This window comes from Pseudorca crassidens, chromosome 14 (genome assembly GCF_039906515.1).
Source record: "Pseudorca crassidens isolate mPseCra1 chromosome 14, mPseCra1.hap1, whole genome shotgun sequence".
Taxonomy (NCBI): Eukaryota; Metazoa; Chordata; class Mammalia; order Artiodactyla; family Delphinidae; genus Pseudorca; species Pseudorca crassidens.
Window position 1 is genome coordinate 3,259,059 of NC_090309.1, and position 20,821 is coordinate 3,279,879.

At 44.7% G+C, this 20,821-nt stretch overlaps 1 long non-coding RNA gene across 10 annotated transcripts in view; it reads left to right on the plus strand.

The window, feature by feature from the left end:
* Nucleotides 1-20,821, plus strand: part of LOC137205843 (uncharacterized) — a 66,542-nt gene that overhangs the window by 26,085 nt on the left and 19,636 nt on the right. For 3 of the 10 annotated variants that reach the window (XR_010934318.1, XR_010934317.1, XR_010934310.1), the window contains exons 2-10: nt 1,939-2,038; nt 2,372-2,582; nt 4,188-5,948; nt 6,853-6,987; nt 17,302-17,503; nt 17,880-17,990; nt 19,084-19,224; nt 19,523-19,560; nt 19,714-19,885. This is a non-coding gene — a long non-coding RNA (uncharacterized lncRNA). Of the gene's footprint in view, nt 1-1,938; nt 2,039-2,371; nt 2,583-4,187; nt 5,949-6,852; nt 6,988-14,806; nt 14,987-17,301; nt 17,504-17,879; nt 17,991-19,083; nt 19,225-19,522; nt 19,561-19,713; nt 19,886-20,821 lie in introns of all 10 variants that reach the window. The other 7 variants (XR_010934312.1, XR_010934314.1, XR_010934311.1 and 4 more) reach the window with 7 other exon arrangements.

The following is a 20,821-nucleotide window of genomic DNA, read 5'->3' on the forward strand; positions in this document are numbered from 1 at the left end:
GCAGCGCTGACTTTAAGTCCTTTACCACAGACATCACTCAGAGATTAACAGAGTGCACAGGTGTGGGGAATTCCCTGGAGGTCCAGTGGTTAGGACTCTGCCCTTCGATTGCCAGAGGACCTGGGTTTGATCCCTGGTCAAGGAACTAAGATCCCACAAGCCACGTGGGGTGCCGCCAAAAATAAATAAATAAGTAAAGTGCACAGGTGTGGCTCGGGTTTCCAGAGATGAGGCTATTTTTCCCTCCATACTCTGCTCAGCAGCCAGCAGGGGAAGCTAGAAGGACCAGTCCAAAGGAAAGTGGCACAGTTACCCAGTGAATCAGAATGATTTAGCAGAATCATTGCAGTTGGAAGGTTTTACTTCATGAGTTTGCCTGTCTGCTCTGATTTGGGTGTGATGCTCTGGGCCTCTGGGAATAGTGTTCAGAGTGGGCTTTCTTTGGAGGTGATTCCATTGCCCACTGAGCCGAGGAGATGAACGTTCTGTCGTAGCCTCTGGCTTATGTGGGAAAGATGGCATCTTTGACCCTTGCCCGTGGCCTATGATTTGTGTCTTTAAACACCGTTGCTGGCTGAGGTAATGGTGGAGAGTAGAAGGAATCTGGCCCAAAGCTAAAGCCCTAGAGCTTTACCCGCCCCCGCCTCCCACCCCCCAAATATTAACAAAACAAGGATGTTATTAAATTACCAATCCTGGCTCCAATTGAACATATGCCAAGAATTCCATGCTTCCACCTCACATAATACATTTTATTTTTCTTTTGGGGATTTGTTTTCTGAATCGGTTTACTTCTTTGTGGCCCAATAATCACCACATGGAATTCTCTCCATCTTTCATCCTTCATCATTAGGAAAAAAACACAGTATCATTTTCTGGCAAGAAATAAATATCTCAAAATGAAAGACAATATTTAGTGACCAAAAAAAAAAAAAAAAAAGAATCCCTCAAGAGTACTATTTTTTCTGATGAATCAGAACTGGAAGTGATTAAGGGCTCAGTACATTAAAACAATGAACACTCGTGTTCATTCCTCCATTTTCATAAGAAAATCAAACATCCTCTTTTATGTAAGTGGGGGGCTACTTAACAAATCTTTTAAGTGAGCCATAGACAAGTGCATTGGCATGGTTTGAGGAAATGCATAGAGGAAATTAAAAATGTTTATTTTATTGAACTAATATTCCCTGCTGGAGATTAAAGTAGCAAATCGAGCCCACAACTGTAAGACAGATACTATTCAGCAACTGAGTGTCTATTTATTTGGTCCCTAACTGTCAACTTGAACTTGAGTAGAAGTTTTAAATTGTAACTTACTAAATGCTTACGAGAGTGTTCCTTGAATATAAAATTGGGTTGTTTCAGATTGTATTTTCATAAAAATATACCTCGTCTGATTTTATTTGGATTGGTGGATTTTTAAAAAACGTGTTCAGAATTGAAATTCCTGAGAATCTTTAGGGTGACTAAAATTTTGGTATGGTATAGAGAATTATGACTTTAAGATCATGTATGTTGATCATGCCAGTTTGGAAAGTTCCTTATGCCATTTTATAACGTATTTCATAAGGAAATATTTTTAAAGGCATTATTTAGAAATCAGGACTAGCTGTTTTCATTTCAGGCTGCTACCTCTTAGCTGTTTGAATCAGAGCATACTAGTTAAACTCGGCTGTGGCCAGTTGGATCATCAGTATCTTTTGCATGGATGTACAACTCTAGTTGTAGTACAACCTAATTTTTATTTTAGATTTATAAAGGAAAGGATATCTGGAATGAAGATGTAAGCACTGAGGCAGTCAGGAGGCAGATAGTAGCTACCATATTTAAGTTCCGATGAGCAGTTACTATGTCCCAATCGACTAAAGAATTTTGTGTCCATTTTCACGTGGAGACACTTACTATTTTGAAGTAACTATAATTATCATCATTTTACAGGTGAGGAAACTGACAACTCAAAGAAGATACTAACTTTCCCACCCACCGCCACTCCTCCCAGCTGGCAGGTGGCGGAGCTGGGCTGCTCTCGAGAGGCCAGGTTGGTTTTCTCCCCTGGAGGCTGGGATGCTGTGGGGTTTCCCTTGCAGTGGGCAGAGACCTGGGTAAAGATGGTCTTCAAGCTCCTGGGGCAAAAGGTGATAAGTGCAAAATGCAAGGCTGGCTTCCCATCCTCTCTCCCTTCATAGAAATTCTCCTGTACGACGTCCATGCATCTTCAAGCAGGCTTTTCCATGGAAGAGCTCACGTGGGCACGCGTTCAATTCAAGTCCCAGTGTGCTTTCCCCCAGGGGCTCTTTCACAAGGTTACAAAGACTGGGAAACTTGCCCATGATTATTAATATTTAAAAAAAGTTATTCTGGCTTCTTTCAGGGCCATATCAGTTTCAAAGATCGCTGTCAGGGTGCGAGCAACTGAAGTTGAAATGGCCGGAAAGCGGAAACTTTTCTTCAGAGTTGTACAGTTGGTGGAATATTCATAGAAGTGTAATGTGACACAGGATGCCGAGTCGGTGTCGAAACTTTGTTCCAAACCATATTTGCTATTTGTAAAACTGGTCCCTCAGGGACCAGCTACGGATAAGGTAAGGGGTGGGGGTGGGGGCTGGCTGCCGAGTGACTGAGACAGGGCTGCAGGAGGGGCTTCTGGCCACAGGAATTAGGGTTCTCGGGAGCCGGGAGAGATCTGGGGTCCAGCCTTTCCCACCCTGGGAGGACCACCTCTGCCTCAGGTAGGGACACCTTTCCTTCATGTTGCCACATAAGTTTTGTGCCTGAGTTTGAAACGTGAACTTTGGAGGAATTCATACAGTATCATTGTGCAGTTTTGCTCGTGGGGAAGTGACACCATTCGCTTTTTCCTTGAAAGTCTCCTGGTCAGGATGTTGATAAAAAAAATCTGGCGCCATGGACCCTGCCCAGTGTCATCTCCCGATGCTGAAAGTATATTTTAAAACGAACCAAAGGTATCATCTACTGATGACCCAAATTTCCTTTCAAGAATTAACAAATCTCTCTCGTTTTTTTTTCCCCCCCTAGGAACTCTATGCATCTGTAGTTAATCTAAGAATTAACATTTAGCAAATTACTGCCTCAGTGCCTTAAATGAAGTATGTGTCTGGTGGCTCTGTTGATTAGAGCCCCGTGCTAATGAGGTCACGAGTTCAGTCCCCAGGAGGGCTGGTTCACTTCTCCGTGGTCCCCCTCCGGACCCTGGCCGCACCTCCAGAGGAACACTGGTCACAAGTGGCCTTCTGGGGAAGAATCAACACAAATTCTTCACGATTTGTGGGAAAAGACAACTCAAAGCAGATGCCTTGAGTTAACCTGGAATATGGCAGTGATCCCATGGGGTGACTAAATGGTACCCTAGGAGGCTGCAAAGACGTCCTACAGACTGTGCCAGTGCTATGCTTCCTGGGGTGGCTTCCGTGCTGGGAAAGCTGGCTTTGATGTGTGTGTGGGACTCTGTCCTGCAAGGAAAGGGGAGTGTTTTCTAGAAACAGTGAGAGGTGGGATGCCTCTTCAAGAGGCAGTCAGGGGGATGCTTTAGGGGAATTTGGTTGCATTTTCATTGATCACTTATTCAAAAGAGGGACCATTTGGGGCCTGCCAATTAGCGTCTGTCCTCATGCACCCCCGGGACCACTTTTCCTGTGGTCAGGACATGCCATCGACTTGTCTCAAGCTGGCAGTAGACCCAGGAGTGAAGAGCTTTCAAGGCATGGGGGATTCTCACACTCATGCATTCTCTCCATTTTTCACTCCCAGAAACCACTTTTTCAGGTCCAGGTTCAGTTCTGAAACTAAATCTCGGCCAGGCATGACTGGATGCACTGGTATCCTCTGAGGTGGTTTCTTGGGTTTAGGGAAGGATAATGCCTAGCGACCTCCAGCTCTGCCTGGTGACATTCCTGGTTGAAACCAGCACCCTCGCTGGCTTCCTCCTATTTACCAAGAATACTTTCTCCACCTCTCTTTTAAAACAATTTTTAAAAATAATTTTGATTACTAGCAGGATGCTTTGTATATAGTAGGAGTTCAATAAATATTTGTCAGATGAATGAGTGAGTGGATGAAAGACTCAAATGTAGAATTGATTCCATTTAGAAAAAGGCAGTGTTTTTAACTTTATCATTTTCTTGCTTTTCTCTTTACAAAATTCTATGTGTTTATTAAAAATAATTCAGAAACTAGAGATGAGCAGAACTTAAGAAAATAAGATTCATCACCCGTAATGCCATCACTTGGAGATAGCCTTTCTTGACATTTTGGGGTGTGTTATATTTCTATCTATATGCATATCTATTATATGTATGGGATTCAGACAATGTGTATTATTGTGTAATTTTTTTAAACTTATATCCAGAATCTTTGCAAGATATTAAATATTCTTCTGTGTTATTATTTTAATTTTTTCAGACCATTTTATTCTATGACTTGACTTCAACTTAGCCGCCTATTAAAACATCCCTGGAGCTTAAACTTTCTACGTAGCTTTATTTCCTTGGGATAAATTCCTACAAGAGGAATTGTATGGTTCCATGGTTTTCTAATTCACTATATGTTGGCAAGTTATCGGTTAGAGCAGTGCCACCAATACGTACTCCTACCTGCGATCGGTTAGTGTCCGGCCACACTCCTCCTTGGTTGAACGGTGTGTTGTCATTCTTCTATTTGCTAATCCGTAGGTAAAAAGTATATCCAAGTTCTTCCACTTTGCATTTCTTTCTTTAAAATTTATGTTTTTTTTACTCTATTGCACTCTTTTATATTTTAAAAATTAATTAACAATTAAAAAAATTTTTTTGGCTGCATCGGTCTTCATTGCTACACGTCGGCTTTCTCTAGTTGCGGCGAGCGGGGGCTACTCTTTGTTGCGGTGCACGGGCTTCTCATTGTGGTGGCTTCTCTTGCTGTGGAGCACAGGCTTTAGGTGCGTGGGCTTCAGTAGTTGTAGCACACGGGCCCTAGAGCATGCGGGCTTCAGTAGTTGTGGTGCACTGGCTCAGTAGTTGTGGCTCGTGGGCTCTAGAGCGCAGGCTCAGTAGTTGTGGTGCACAGGCTTAGTTACTCCGCGGCATGTGGGATCTTCCAGGACCAGGGATCAAACCTGTGTCCCCTGCATTGGAAGGCGGATTCTTAACCACTGTGCCACCAGGGAAGTCTCGAATTTTTCCAGTAGGTCATTGTTGGTTATGTATTTTAAATAGAGCAGTGTGTACATGTCAATCCCAACTCCCATAGTGAAACTGAATACTTTTTCATGTGGCCATTTTAACATCTTCTTTGCAAATTGCCTGTTAATGTTTTTGAAAACCCACATATTTGGGGGGCCAATATACGTACCCCTCTCTACTTCATGGACTATTGTAAGAATTAGTTGAAATAACCTATTTGAATATGTTTGAAACCGACACAGCAATACACAAATGTGTTGACCACGTTTATGACCTGTAGGGTGAGGGTCAGAAGGAATGGCCATCTGGAGACAAACAGGCTGAGTCAGTGGTACCCATGGAAGGCTTGGGCAGCTCTGCCTGCTGACGTATGGGGAGAGGCACCTGTGAGAAAGGGAAAGGGGCCTTGACCCTTTGTTACTGAGAGAAGGCCACCGGAAATAGACAAGGTCAGTGGCAATACAGGGGCTGGCAGCTCAAAATGTTGTTTCAGTTGTTACAACTAGTATAGGGTACTTCTCTAATTTGAAAATGATCAGATAAAGAAAAAAACAATTAAGACACTCCACCCTGCAGCAGGGTCGGCAATTCATGAGGCGACAGGAGCTGAGTTCTGGGCTGTCATGGGTGTCCGTGCTGACTTGGACAGAGCAGCCCCAGGGAGCCCTTGAGAGTCATACCTGGACCCTGCAGGACGCCGAGCTCACGGCCATCTCGCACTCAGATGACGGGGAAGCCGTGCCTCCTTGGCGAGCAGGACCCTGTGAACAGGTAAGACATTTCCCTGGCTGGAAGTAAACACAGGCCGTCCTTCCAGATCCAGTGTGCGTCACGGGCTGGCAGGGAGAAGGCAGGGCTTAAGGGCAGTGGGAAGAACTCGAGTTTGTGCAGGAGGAGAAATGAGAGCTTTTCTTCTTCAGTCCAGCGTTGCCACTGCAGCTGATGATACAAAGTATCTGACTGAGGTTTTATGTTATTTTACACCAGGTAAAGCTTCTCTGAGGCAACACTGTTTCCTAGGACAGGGACCGTGCTAGGGCCTGGGGACAAAGCGGGGGACAGACTGTGATAGTCTCTGGCTTTCCGGAGTCTCAGCTGGGTTGGGGACGTGGACGGTACACGAGGGACCAAGCAAACAGGGAGAGTGTGGTCCATGGCAATGATGCCCCAAAGGAAATGGAAACGGGCAAGGATCAGGGCTGGGCCATTTTGGATTTGGAGGCAGTGCAAGGTCTTTCTGGGGAGAGCACATTTAAACCAAATTAAGAATGAGGAGACAGGCCAGCAGGTGAAGAAAGGCAGACCCAGGAGGGAGGAGGCGTCTCAGCCGTTCCATAGAGTGACAGCAGAGCAGTGAGCTGGTCAGGATGAGGTCTGAGAGGCCAGCAGGCATCAGATCACACCTGGCTTCATTCGTGCTTCATGTTTAGAAGTTTGATTTTACCCTAAGTGCAAAGGCAAGGTAAAGAGTGCTTAGAAATCCAACATCATAACGCCTTGCTGAAGCCTCAACTCAGCGTGTGTAAAGATTTGTTGAGTGAGCTCAAAATAAATAAACAAATTGATGTTCTGTGCTTGGAAAACATCCTGTTTTATTTTATTCTATTTTTAAGCTTTGGTTTTGGCTTCTATTACATGAAAAATCACTCCCATTTCGATTTATTTTTGTTAAAAGGCCAAGCTTACAGGGATGAGAATAAAACGTCTGATGCTGAGAAACGTGCCTGAAATGAGAAGAAAGGTTGATGAGGCAGGTCTCCACAGCCTGGATCGTGTGGAGTGCTTTCAGAAACCGTCACCCATTGTACAGGTGAGAAGGCAGCTCAGAGACGTGAAGAGAGGTTTGGCAAGGCCACATCCTTGTGTGAGGTCCCGGGAACGCGTGTCTCTGCTCTGGTGAACTTTCCGTGAGCCCAGGGCAAATGGTGGCCACCACGGCCTCATGGAGTTGCTTGGGCTCCTTTCTGTGGCCTCTGGGACTCTTGCTGTAGGAGTTTGTGGAAACAGGAAGGATAAAGGATGGTCATGGGGGTTCTCGTTACTCCGTGGGGCACTGGGGGCCCGTGTCTGCTCATCAGGTAGACTAGAGACTCGGCCCCCTAACCTCCCTTTCTGACCACCGAGTGTCCACCTCTGAGACCTGATCAGGGCTCCCACATCTTGAGGTTGGCGAGGCGCCCAAGGAGATCAGTGGAATTCCACCTTTCTCCTCCCATCCCAACACCTAAAAATATGGGCTGTGATGATTTTGGACGTGCCCCCTCTACACGTTGGCATCTGAGTCCCCTGTCCTCCTGGAGCCCTTGCCGGTCCTCCTCGTCTTCCTTGAACTTGTCTCCAAGGGAGTCTGCTGTGATCACTAACATCACCCCTATTATCTGAGGTCCACTGAGGTGTGTCAAGGCTTTGGGACAAACACGTGGTACTCAGCCCAGCTACTGTAGATCTGCAGCCACCTTGGGTTTCGCCTTTCCTGGCAGGATCCCACCGGGAACTCTTTGGGGCAAAACATTTCTTTTGCAATTTAATTGTCAGCGGGTGGGATACAGTATTCCCTGCCTGAGCTTGAATTGAAGGAACCCCTCATCTTCGAGTTCCAGCTCTTGAGAAGAATGGCAGCTGCTGGAAGATGTGAACTTGACATTTGAAATTGGCCGACACCTGGGAGTTAGTGTGAGGTAGAAAAACAAACAAGGGCTGTGGTGTTGGGTAGATGTAGGTTCCAGACCAGCTCTGCGCTTCCTGTCGTGCGGCTCTGGAGTAACAACTTGTACGATCTCTGTGAGGCCCATTTTTCCATCTTTAGAATGGGGGTAGTATAGTCTACCGCATAATATTTCGGTGAGGATGAAAAGAAGAGAATGAAAATATCTGTCACACAAGACATGCTTAAGAGACATTAACTCTTATGTTCCTTTGCCCTCAATAATGTCATGAGTCCTTCCAAAAACAGAACATCCTTCAGGATAGAATCCTACCCATTTTTTGGCTGGCGGGACATCCGAAAGGACATAGGTGTCTTTGTTTGGTTTGTGGTAAGTTGACTTTGCACTTTAAAAGGGAAAAAAGGGAAACGTGTAGTCCCTCAAACAATGACCCCTTTTAAAGCCTACGTTGGACTCCGATTTCAAAGAATATTCTTATTAACATAGTTCCTTACAAATGGAGTGCCACTCATCAAATATTTATAAAGAGTAGCCTGAGAAGCCAGTGTAGCGCTTGGCAAGCCTGGGGACATTTCCCACATGCTCTGTGGGACGGCGTAGGTAGGGGACACCCTTTAATTTTGTGACATGATTTGGGGGCTCCAGCGCAAGCTGGTCTTGGCATGGTTTCGCCCAGTTCAGGGCCCGTTCAGGCCTCGCAGGCAACTCCCTTTGAAGTCCATGGGAGCTCTTTGAATGGAAAACATACACAACGGGGTGCTGATGCAAATAGGAATCAGGCCTGATGTACATGGGGAATAAAGGGGCTTCTCCACCCAAATATTAGCTCTTTAGCTAGGAAACTATGGTTTGATCATTAAATAAAAGAGCCCCTCCCTGCCTCCAAAACCTCACAGTCTACCACCAGAGCTCCGCCATCCATTTGCTCAGGAAATGATAAACCTGCTGGTTACCTGAGAGTTTTAATTAAGCAACAGATACAGACAGTGCAGGGCTCGTTTTGCTTTAAACATATCAATAAAATAAGCATTCTCAATTCCAGGACAACTTGCTCAATGATAAAAAAAACTAAGCATCACTATCTTTTGAAATATCACTCATCAAGTGTGATCATTTAGAAAAATATCTCTATTAGAGACAGTTAGAGTTGTTTTTTAGTTGAAAATGCAGTCGCCGATGGAGTGCAAAGCTGCAATTTGTAGACAGGTTAAGTAAATTAAATCACTCACTGTCTTTTTTTTTTTTTCTTTTCTTTTTCCTTTTCCAATGGCTTTAAAAGTTAAAGGTAATTTGCAAAGAAAATGCTCGGTTGAATTGGTTTGTAATATCTGTTAATGATCTTTAAAAAAATCCACTTATTCACAATCCTGTCCCTGAGGGAATAGCAGTGTGCTATCAGAAAAATTTCTAAAGTCTGAAATGTCATTAGCTAGTGATTTCTTTGAAGTAAAAAGCCCTGAAAAAATAAATTATATAAGGTATACAAGTGCGCAGGACAATCACTTTGATGAATAATATCTGTGTTTTTCATGCGGCAAAATACAACAATTGAGATCCAAGCTTGCTAATTTACAGAGCCGTCTTTTGAGTTACGTCCACGTAGGCGTATCTGCTCTGTTTATTTCACACGTATACAGAGTTCTTCCATATATTTATAGATTGTCGATGTAAAAACAGTAGTGTTAGGAACAATTTTGCTTATATTCCTTGTGTTTACCTTTTGGAAATACAAGGTGTTGCCTAAATATAGGCCTACAGGTGTTCCATCCAGGAGGAAAAACAATGGCCTGTTTCAGTGCAGCAGCCTGGATCCCAGAGCCAGGTGCCGGGAATGGAGGTGCAAACACCAGGCAGCGCCTGGTTGGTTCACTATTAGATAACAGAGCTGTGAAATACTACACCAAAGGGAAAATTTCCTTCCTGACCCCAGCTGGCTATCGGTTTTTGCCTGGAAGCAGGGGAGTCTTTGTAATATAATATTAGTCGGTGTAACTGCTGATGCTGTTTCAGCTGCTATAAATAGCTCATCTTTTTTTTTTTTTTCAGGGAGGAGCTGGATTTTACTAAACCATGGGCTAGAGGTTAATTATACATTTCATAAGAAAGTATTTCCTTGCAGCCAGCCTAAATTTGTTACCTTTTAATCCTGCTTTACATAAGAAGGCTGGAAATATAGGAGTCTCTCCAAGGTCCTTCATTATTGCCATTATTTTATACATTGGGTCTTTAATTTTTCTTCCTCATACATTCCTTACCTCTTCGCTAAACTGCAGAGGGTCCCAGTTTTATTCATTTTTCCTCAAGAAAAGACATTCTCTTCTTCCCAGCCCAGCTGACCTCTAATCAGATGTGTGGTTCTTCCCATTTTCTGCTCAGTAGCTGACGTCAAGAGAGCAAACTGAACCCAGGCAAGAGCAAACCACTGATTGATTTTAATAAAGAGATTCTATACTATTTTCTGTGTTAGTCCCTCCATTTGCTTCACCTAAGAAATAAACATTTGAAACTTTTATTTATTTATTTATTTTGCGGTACGCGGGCCTCTCACTGCCGTGGCCTCTCCCGTTGCGGAGCACAGGCTCCGGACGCGCAGGCTCAGCGGTCATGGCTCACGGGCCCAGCCGCTCCGCGGCATGTGGGATCCTCCCGGACTGGGGCACGAACCTGTGTCCTCTGCATCGGTGGGCGGACTCCCAACCACTGCGCCACCAGGGAAGCCCTGGAACTTTTTTGAAGCTTTTTTAGGGTTCCACATATGGAAGCTTGCAAAGAGCAGAAGCACGGGACTCAATGTGTTATCCTGGAGGGAACGAACCCCTGTAACCACCCTCGGGATAAGAAAGACAACACAGCTATCCCTGATTGCTCCTGTGATGGGACCCCTCCTTGCTCCTCATAGATTTTTTTCTTCTGTAGAGGGGACATCATATAAATGGAATCATATGGTAGCTGTTCTTTTGTGTCTGGCTTCATTCCTTCAACACTATGTTTGTGAGCTGTGTCTATGTTGTTGGGTGTAATTATCGTATTTCTTCCCTGTTGTATTTCCTTCCGTTGGATCAGTTACCCATTCTACTCCTGATGAATGTTTGAGTTGTTTCAGTTTTAGGCTATTTCAGAGAGGGTGGCTGTAAGCTTTCTTGTGCACGTCTTTGGTGTGTGTGTGTGAGTGTGTGTGTGTGTGTGTGTGAGAGTGTATTTCTGTTGGGTGTGTAGACCAAAGGGGGACTTACTATGTTGTAGGGCACAGCTGTGACTGGCTTTAATGATGTCAGTTTTCCAGAGAGGTTGTGGCAGTTTCCACTCCCACCAGCAGCGGGAGAGACTTAGGCTGCTCTACCTTCTCGTTAACGTCCGGTTCTCTTAGTCGTTTTGATTTTCGTCGTTCTGGTGGTGTGTAATTGAATCTCATTGTGGTTTTAATTTGGTTTCCTGGATTATTGATGAGTTGAGCATCTTTTCATGTACATCGGCTGTTTGGGTATTTTGTGAACGGGTTGTCAAGCATCCTGCTAGTTTTCCTATTGTATTGTTCACCTCTTTTACTGATTTGTAGGAGATATATATTCTGGATATGATCCTTTCTTGGTTATATATATTGCGAATATCACACACCACCACGAGCTTGACTCTTCACTTCATGGTGTCTTTGGATGAGAGGAAGATTTTAATTTTAGTGTAGTCTAATTTACCAATACTTTCCTTTATAGTTAGTGCTTCCTATGTCCTACTTAGAGCTTTGCTTACCCCGATGCCATGAAAGTATTCTTTTATATTATCTTCTGGAAGCTTTATTGTTTCCCCTTTCACATTTACATCTGTAATCCACATGGTGTTGACTTTTGTATATGGTGTGAGGCTGGGATCAAGTTTGTTTTTCCTCCATCATATCTACTTACCTTTCACCATTAATAAAAAAGATTTCCTTTCCCCAGTGCTCTGAAGTAACACTTTTGTCATAAATTAAGTACTCATTTATAGACTGATCATATGACTTTTTCCCCTTTATTTTGTTAAGGTGGTGAATTATCCAGTAGGTTTGTGAATGTCAAACCAACCTTGCATTTCTGGACTAAACTGAATTTGTTTACGATGTATTATTTATTTCATGTATTATTGCATGTTTTGATAATTTTTACAATATGTATGGATGAAATTTACCTGTAATTTTCCTTTAGTGTAATGTCCTTGCCAGGTGTGTTATCAAGGTTTAGCTGGCCCATAAAAGGAGTTGAGAAGTGTCTTCTTTACATTCTTAAAAAAAATAAAACATAATGAGTCTGATCTAATATAGTGATTAAAAATATACATAGTTTGTCCTAAGTATATTAGTCAGGGTTCTCCAGAGAAACAGAACCAACAGGATATACATAGACATATATATGATCTACTCTATGAACTGGCTAGCACAATTATAGAGACCAGGAAGTCGCTTGATCTGCTGTCTGCAAACTGGGGACCAGGAAGGCTGGTGGTGTAACCCAGTCCAAGTCTGAAGACCTGAGAATTGTGGGGTTGGGGGCTGAAGGGTGAGCAATGGTGTAAGTCCTGGTTGGATTCTTTTCTAATTGAAGCAGAGTTGATTGATGATATTATATTAGTTTCAGGTGTATAGTATAGTGATTCAGTACTTTTACAGATTATATTCCATTAAAAGTTATTACAAGATAATGGAATACACCTGTGCTATACACCTGGCTGGATTCTGAAGGCCTGAGAACTGGGACCTCCTATGTCTAAGGCAGGAGAAGATGGGCATCCCAGCTCAAGCAGAGAGAAAATTCACCCTTCCTCTGCCTTTCTGTTCTATCCAGGCCTTCAGTGGATTGGATGGTGCCCACCGCAGTGGTGAGGGTGATCTTCTTTACTTCATCCACCCATCTAAATGCTGATATCCTCCAGAAATAATGTTTCACCAGCCACCTGGGCATTCCTTAGCCCAGTCGAGCTGACATGTAAAATCAACCATCACGGTTAAGTGTTTATTCATCATAATTATCTTTCATTCCAGGCTTCTGTATATTTTAAATTAGACTTTCGTCAGGAAACTGGTTTTGTGTGAGTTTTGCCTGGGAAGGTAAATAGAAGTTAGATGATCTAGGAGTTTTCATGTGTCTCTCAGCAGTAAGCTTGTGTGCCCAAGGCTGAACTGTGTCACTGTGTCTCAATCCCAAGACCCACGATCAAGGTCCATCCTGGGTTTAAAGGAGAACCTATAAGATGAGAACTTTCTGGACATATGATAAGCATTCAGATAAAACACCTGATCCCAGTGACAATATTCAAAGCCAATTTCATCTCCTCCTTTTGACCCTTCAGTCACTGTTCCACTGAGTTTTTTTTTTTTTTTTATTAAATCTCCTTCAATACTGTATATCTCATAGCTCACCCATCTTTCCATACCTTCTTGCTGTGGTCCTCCAGACTGTGGCATTTCCAGAACACCTAGTCTTCATTTCATCCTCTTCTCAGCCATCCAAGTGCTCGCTCCAAAATGGACAGCTGGCCACCTTAGCCCTTGCTGACAACTCCTTGATGGCTTTACCAGGTGAAGTGCAGGCTCATGAACACATACACAGTGCCCCCACTGGCTGGGCTCTTCCTTCCTCCTCAACCTGCCTCCCCCTCCAGCATCTCCAGGTGCCTGCGGGTCCTGGTGTGCACAGTGGGGTTTTGTGCACCAACTTTTGTGTGTGCTGCTCTTCCTCCCAGGCATAGGCTGTCCAGGGCTTTCTCCTGGATAATCCATTCTTTGATAATCAGCTCAGGCCAGAACCCTTGACTCCTCGCAGCTGGGGCTGCACGATCAGCTTCTAATTTCTGTGGTTAGATGGTGAACTCTTTGCAGGCAGGGTCCAGGTCTCAGCCTGGTAGCCAACAGGTGCTCAGTAAACATTTGTAGATTCAAACAGAAGAGACAACACTGACTGGTTGACTAGCTTACATTTCATTTCATCTCTTTTTGGAAGCCGGAGATGGACTAAAATGGCCCAAATACCAGGAGGTAGGGAGGTAGGAAGGCCAAGGCTATGGAAAGTCCACAGATACCATCTCCTCCTGTATGACTGAGTTCAGTTCAAATGGTTAAAACTCTCTTGCGTGGCATTCGCTTTCTGTAGAATGGATTAGCAGCAAGGATTTTCCATAAAGATAGATTTTTCCGGAGTGACAAATATGAACCATTTACTCTAAGAATTTAACTGGAAAAAAAATCCTACTTAAAAGGCAACTGACTGAGATCCTTCCCCTTTTCTCTTATTAATAAAAGAGTTTACACAGAAACTCTATAAGAAATTGTGTGAGAGAGTCACAAGGATCATTAAAGTCCCTATTAGACATTTACTTTCACTTTGTAAACTTGGCTGTACTCTCCAAACGGTATCACATAAAAATGGACTTTCTGGGGCTCTTCTATATGAATGGGTTTTAGCTGCACAGTGGTACCATTCATTTTATTTGGCCCATTTATTGCAAGTACATTCTAAATTTGGCCTTAATTATTTTTCCTTTCACAAAAATATTTGTGGGATCTTTTTGAACCCTGACTACTTCCTTCTTGTCCCTTAAAACAGAATCCAGGAGTGTTATTTTTGTTCTCTTCTAATTAAAATAATTGCTTGGTTCCTTTTAACTAGATTCATGCAGTTATTAGCCTAATACATGGATGGGTGCCATGGGGTGCTTGAGAGACAGAATGAAAAGTGATCGTGTAGCTTCACATGAAAAAGCTTCTGTGGTGACAAGGAGCATTTTTCCCTTTCAGCCGGCATTTTATAAGGGCCTTTAGTAAACCTGGCCCCCCATCCCCTTACTAAAAGACGATTAAGCGAAAGAATAGTTCTATTTTCTTTATTAGGTATACAGCCAACCCGGTACAATTTGAAGAGCGGTACTTGATATTGCTGGGTACGGCACAAAGACCTGGGGTCTGGTTTTAATTTCTGCCCCTGCTTTGTCTTCCAGAATAACTGCATTGGAAGGGTAGAAGCCCCATGTCTCCTCGGCCAGCGGGTGTTTATCATAGGACAGTGGAAAAGAGGGACAAAAATGCCTGGATATGACATTAAGCGTTGGCAGGACCCGGCCTCTAAAAGGAAGTGTTAAAACAATGTTTTTGACATCAAGGCTTTTCTCAAAGTTGATGTAAGTCCTGGGGTTTGTCAAAGGCCCACGGGCTGCATCTGACCTGTTGCCTCTCTTTGTAAGTTAAGATTTACGGGGCGATAGCCACACCCATTTCTGTACGCGCTGTCTACGGCTGCTTTTGGACCGAGATGTGGAGCAGTGGTGACAAAGTCCATATGGTCTACAAAACCTAAAAAGTTTACTGTATGGTTCTTTGCAGAAAAAGTTTGCTGACTCTTGATATAGTCTATCCAATTCACTGAGTATCTGCTAGATATCTACTCCGTGCTGAGAAATGTGTTTATAGGAATTTTAATCGTGGCCCTCTTTTGATGAGATGCTGAGGGCCTTTGGTGATGTGCTTTTGTCATGGGTGATCAGTATAGGTGTATAGGTAGCAGGAAGTGAGAAGGATTTGGCCCAAGAAGTCATGGTTTGAGAAAAGGTTCTGCCATGATTGTCTCGGTGGTAGGTCATGGATCACGGCTGGGCTCTTCCTTTGTCTGCTTCCTGGAGGAGAAGGTGTTGATGGCTTGGAGTGCACCTTTATTAATGACTTAAAGACCTACGGTCACCTTTAACAAGAAAAGCATCTATGGTCAATATGTGGACTCCTGCTGCCAGGCCAAAAGATGGGACCCCTCTGCACCAGTTGGTTGGGAGGGTCAAGTAGAGAGAGTCCAAGTGTTTTCTAAGCCATGAGGTGCTGTATTTGTGGCATAGATATTATCCATAAAACATTGGATAAGTGTTACTTCTCTTTGGCATGTGAGAAAATGAGACTTAGCCTGTCAAAGATTTAATAAGCCAGTAGAAGCACTGGAGGCTGGGTCTCCTGGCTCTAATCACTGTGCTTTTCAGTGCACCATACGCTTCTGTACATCATGTTTGTTTCCACGGTTTCAGAAATACTCAGTTCTTTAGTTCCTTCTCCTCCCTCCCTTCCTCCCTCCCTTCCTTCCTTCCTTCCTTCACTGTTCAACAATATTTATGAGTCTGCTATGAACTGGAAAACGAGCTGAATTTTTCAGGGAGAGTGATGACTACTTAAAGAACAGTTGGAAGACTCTTAGAATAATTTTGTTCTTGGACCCCTATGGCTGGAGTCCAGAAGTATATAGATTTCCTCATGGTTTCTCCTGAGCTGTCCAAGGAGCTGGCCCTTATTTTTGATACGAAGAAAGAGGGTAGATGGGATGGGAAAGGGAGAGTAATCCTGTCGCTCAACAAAATGTTGCCAGAGACATTGTTTTGGATAGTGTGTGTGTGTGTGTGTGTGTGTGTGTGTATTTGTGTGTGTATGTGTGTATATATGAGTGTATGTGTGTGTTTATGTGTGTGTATATGTGTGTATATCTGTGTGTGTATGTGTGTGTGAATGTGTGTATGTATGTGTGCGTATGTGTGTGTGTTTGTATATGTGTGTGTGTATGTGTATTTATGTGTGTGTATATATGTGTGTATGTGTGTGTGTGTGTGTAACAAGATAGGAAAGAGAAAGAGAGATGGTGAAATGATGATAGCAGATTATACCAGCAACCAAAAGATGGAGAGAGTCTAGGTTTAGAAGATTTGAAAGTTAGAATTTTTGTGTGTGTGTGCGGTACGCGGGCCTCTCACTGCTGTGGCCTCTCCCATTGTGGAGCACAGACTCCGGACGCGCAGGCTCAGTGGCCATGGCTCACGGGCCCAGCTGCTCCGTGGCATGTGGGATCCTCCCGGACCGGGACATGAACCCGCGTCCCCTGCATCGGCAGGCGGACTCTCAACCACTGCGCCACCAGGGAAGCCCTGAAAGTTAGAATTGTTTACCTAAAGTCCAAGAGAATCCCTATCAGAGACATTTTCAACTATGAATTGTCCAATTAGGCAACACATATGAAACATGCCAGTATGTTGACCATACTGTCCAATACAGCCTTCAATCAGATTGTATTCCTTCAATGATGTGTCTTGTAATTTTTGAAATGATGATTATCAAATGTGCCTGGAGGAAGCAGCTTTAACCAAAATATTGAATTTGTTGTGTCCTGGTAGGTGAAGTGAAGTTCTTGAAAGTTCTGTTTTTGATACTTGTCCTTTTAACAGGGACGTTTGCCGGTACTTCCCTTATAGTCAAATAGTCAATGTCGTTGGCTACTTAACGCTCTTCAGGTAACCTTGAACCTAAGAGTCATATGATTCTCTGAAACAAAGGTACCAATGAAGTTGCCTCATCAAAACAAAACAAAATAAAACCTTCCAGAATCTTCCATGGTACGCTTGTCACTGCAAAGACCTCTGGGAAGTACAGTAGAAAATTATGCCTTTTTCTCCTTTTTCTCCCACATCAGTGAGTCACAGCCCTGCTGACTGAATTTGGAGGTGGGTGTATCTGACCCTGCAAGTCATCCTTGAAGCTGTTCTACTTCTCTGATATTCCCTGGACCCAGGATGCTCTTGTTTTCAGAACCGCAATTTGTTTCAGCACAGAAGGCATATGCATTGCAGGACCTAACCCTGATACAGATAACACTTTTCCTCTCTAAGAAATTTGTAAGCATTAACCAATTTATTTAACTTTCCTGCCGTGAAGTGCATTTTCTTCTGTTTGCTGTGGGAAAACCCTTCTTTTTCTAATTCTAATCTTTTAGCAGGTATTCTGCTGAGAAATTGTCCCCACGCTGGAAATGTTTTGTAGAAACATTGAGAGAAATAAATCTCTCAACACAGTGTAAAATTCTACTGAAATAGATGACCTCAATTTCCTCAGTGTCTAAGCCTCTTTTTAAGCGATTTAGCAATGCTCCAGAAAAACAAGTAAAATCTCATTGAAAACTGTGGGAACTATTCTTGTATTACTCCTACTGTTACTACCATTACTGTGTGCCAAGTTCTTAATGATTTATGTGTATTATTTTGTGTTCCCCAGAAAGGAGAGCTTGTGGAAAAGCTCATGTGCTGTCTCTTCAGTGGAGAGTTCAATCCAGGAACAGGATGTGATTAAGGATCTTGAGACGGAGAGTTACCTTGGATTATCTGGGTAAGTCATACGTCCAGTTGTAACTGTCTTTATGATAAGGAGGCAGAGACAGAGGCAGATTTGACACACAGAGGAGGAGAAGGCAGTGTGACCATGAGGCAGAGGCTGGAGTGATGCGGCCACAAGCCAAGGAATGTGGGCATCACCAGGAGCTGCAGGAGGTGAGAAAGGGACCCTCCCCTCCAGCCTCTGGAGGGGAAACAGCCCCTGCTGACAGCTCCGTGTGGGCGGGCGACACTGATGGCTGAGTGCTGGCCTCCAGAACTGTGAGAGAATACATTCCTGTTGTTTAAGCCCCCAAATTTGTGGTAATTTGTTACAGCAGCTGCAGGGCGATAATGCCCGGACCATCCTTCCAAAGTATGAACTGTTAGGTCTCAGGAGAATCTGACCCAGTGGATGAAGGGGAGGAAGAAACGGGAGAGAACGTATCTGCCAGTTCCAACCTCTGATTGTTCAACGGCTCTGATTGTTCAACCTCTGATTGTTCAACGGCTCTGATTGTTCAACCTCTGATTGTTCAATGTCCTCAGGGGATATTAATACCTCTTTATTTCCCCCCTTACCTCCGGGTCAAGCATGGCTGGAGACTGAGTTTTGCTGGAGGGTCTCAGGCTTCAGGGTCACAGGGGAGCCCCAGGGTGGGAGGGCAGAGGCCAGTAATGGGGAGACAAGAAGAGCCTTCATTGGTTGCAGCCTCTGAAGTCTGTTGCTTAGAAGGTGAACTTTCAGGTAGGGGCAGCCCAGAGCAGGGTGTCCAAGTCACCAAGGCATAGCGGGGGTCTGAAGCTGTGATCTCTTGGCCCTCATCACAGCCCCGTAAGCCAGGTGAGATGGGCCTCCTCCAACGAAGCCCGTTCCCCAAGCTCGAACGCCTTCGGCTTATGGAGCTCACTGTCACTCAGGGCTGTGCATCTCGCCTTCCAATGCAGTAGCTGAAATCTCCTTCAGTTGAGTCAAAACCTGCCTTCATGTAGATGCCACGACTGGTTCTAGTTTTTCTTCCTGATGCACATGAAGTAGGGCGCACTCTTATACACAAAAGTTCTCACCAAATATCTGAAGACAGTTTTTCTCCGTTTTCTTTTACCAGGCAAAGCACTCCCCGTTTCTTCAACTCTGGAGCTGTGGAGGAGTATTTTCTGGGGGACTGGAGGCCACACCCATCCCTCCTGTGGGCGTGTCATCTCCCTCTGTCTCATGGGGAAACTCACACCGTGCACTGGAGCTTCAGGTACAGTCTGCTCAAGCACACGGGTGTCTTGTCTCCTTGGTTCTCACATCACTGAGAAGCTAGAGATTGTTTCTACTTTAGGTTTTGACAAACACATCATTTTTAGTTGTACTAAACACAGCATTGATGAAAATGCCCTTTTGGTAGCCTTGAGTACAGGTGACTACATGGAAGCATATGTTAGTACCAAAGGAGCCGTAAGAGCCCCAAGGCATTAATCAACACACTAGGGGTGCTACTGTGTGAGATCTGTAGAGGTCAAATGCCACCCCACGTCACGACATGTAAATACCCACAGTTTTATGCAGAATTGAGGCCCGTCGGTGACGCTGAAAGGTCAGTGCCAGTCAGCCACGCCAGCCTGGGGAACATTCTCAGCCAACCCGTCCTCCCACCAACCTTCCTCCTCAAAACAACCAACCAGCCAAACCCACTTCCGGAGCATCTTCTGGCCTGCAGGTGAGCATGTTCCCTCTTCTTGTCTCTCAGCGGGAAGCCCTGATTTGGCTTCTGTTCCCGGTCCAATCCAAGTCCCAGCATCATCGGCAAGAGGAAGAGCCATTGCCATGGACTAAAAGGCCAGTGTGCACGGGCATCCCCCCACCACCTCTCACAGATGGAGCGGCCCCGCAAGGCAGACATCACAGCCTTCAGTTTACAGGTAACGACATTAAGCTCCGTTCAAGGTAACACTCCCAAGGTCAGAGAGGAGCACAGCCAAGGTTCAGACTCTGCTCGCCCATGCGGTGGCCCAAATGATCTGAAGTGTAGAAGAGACGGGGCGCCTGGACCATGGCAGGCGGACGCAGCCTGGAGCTGACCCTTCCGAGCCCCCGCAGGAGCTAGGGAGCCCGCCCTTGGCACTAGATGGCTCGGCCTCTGTAGGTCTCCCCTCGGTGACTGCGTCTTCTCACGTCACATATGTGAGAACACAAGGCCCAGCTGGCCCAGCTTCCGAGGTTCGCAGACATGGGTGTTTCTGTGGCCCGACGACTATTTACTAAGTGCCTTCTGGGTCTCCTGGGCCAAACCGGGGCAGGATGGGAGAACAGAGGCCCTAGTACAGGTCCCATGTAGCTGGAATGAACCTTCCAAAGCGCATCATTTATAATTACACCCCATTTCTTCTGCTCAGTTCTAACAGTTAACCTGTTGATCATGGTGAGTATCACCTTCTCCCTCACGGTTGTCACACCAGCAGATCCCCTCACAACCTCCCCAGGAAAGGGTTCTCACGACAGTTGCTTTCACTCTGCTGCTCAGAAGGCACGCGTTTCCGCGAGCTCCCCCCGCCCCCAGGCATTATGCCAAAATCATATTTCCAGGGGGCAGAGGTGAGTGCTGTGCGTCTATCTGATTAAACTGCCTGTTGTTTTAAATCTATTTTCACAGAGACTTACGTCCTCCAGGACACAGGCAGTGACACAGCACATTAAAAATTATATCTGTATCAGCAGTTGCCTCTGTTTATGCAGCACGTGCACGTGTGCGGGCACGAGCTAACCCAGGGGTCTCTCGTTATGAAGGATATGCATTCAATGATTGTGAAACAATCGCAGCTTAAAAGAAAGGCTGCATACATACTTGATTGACCACT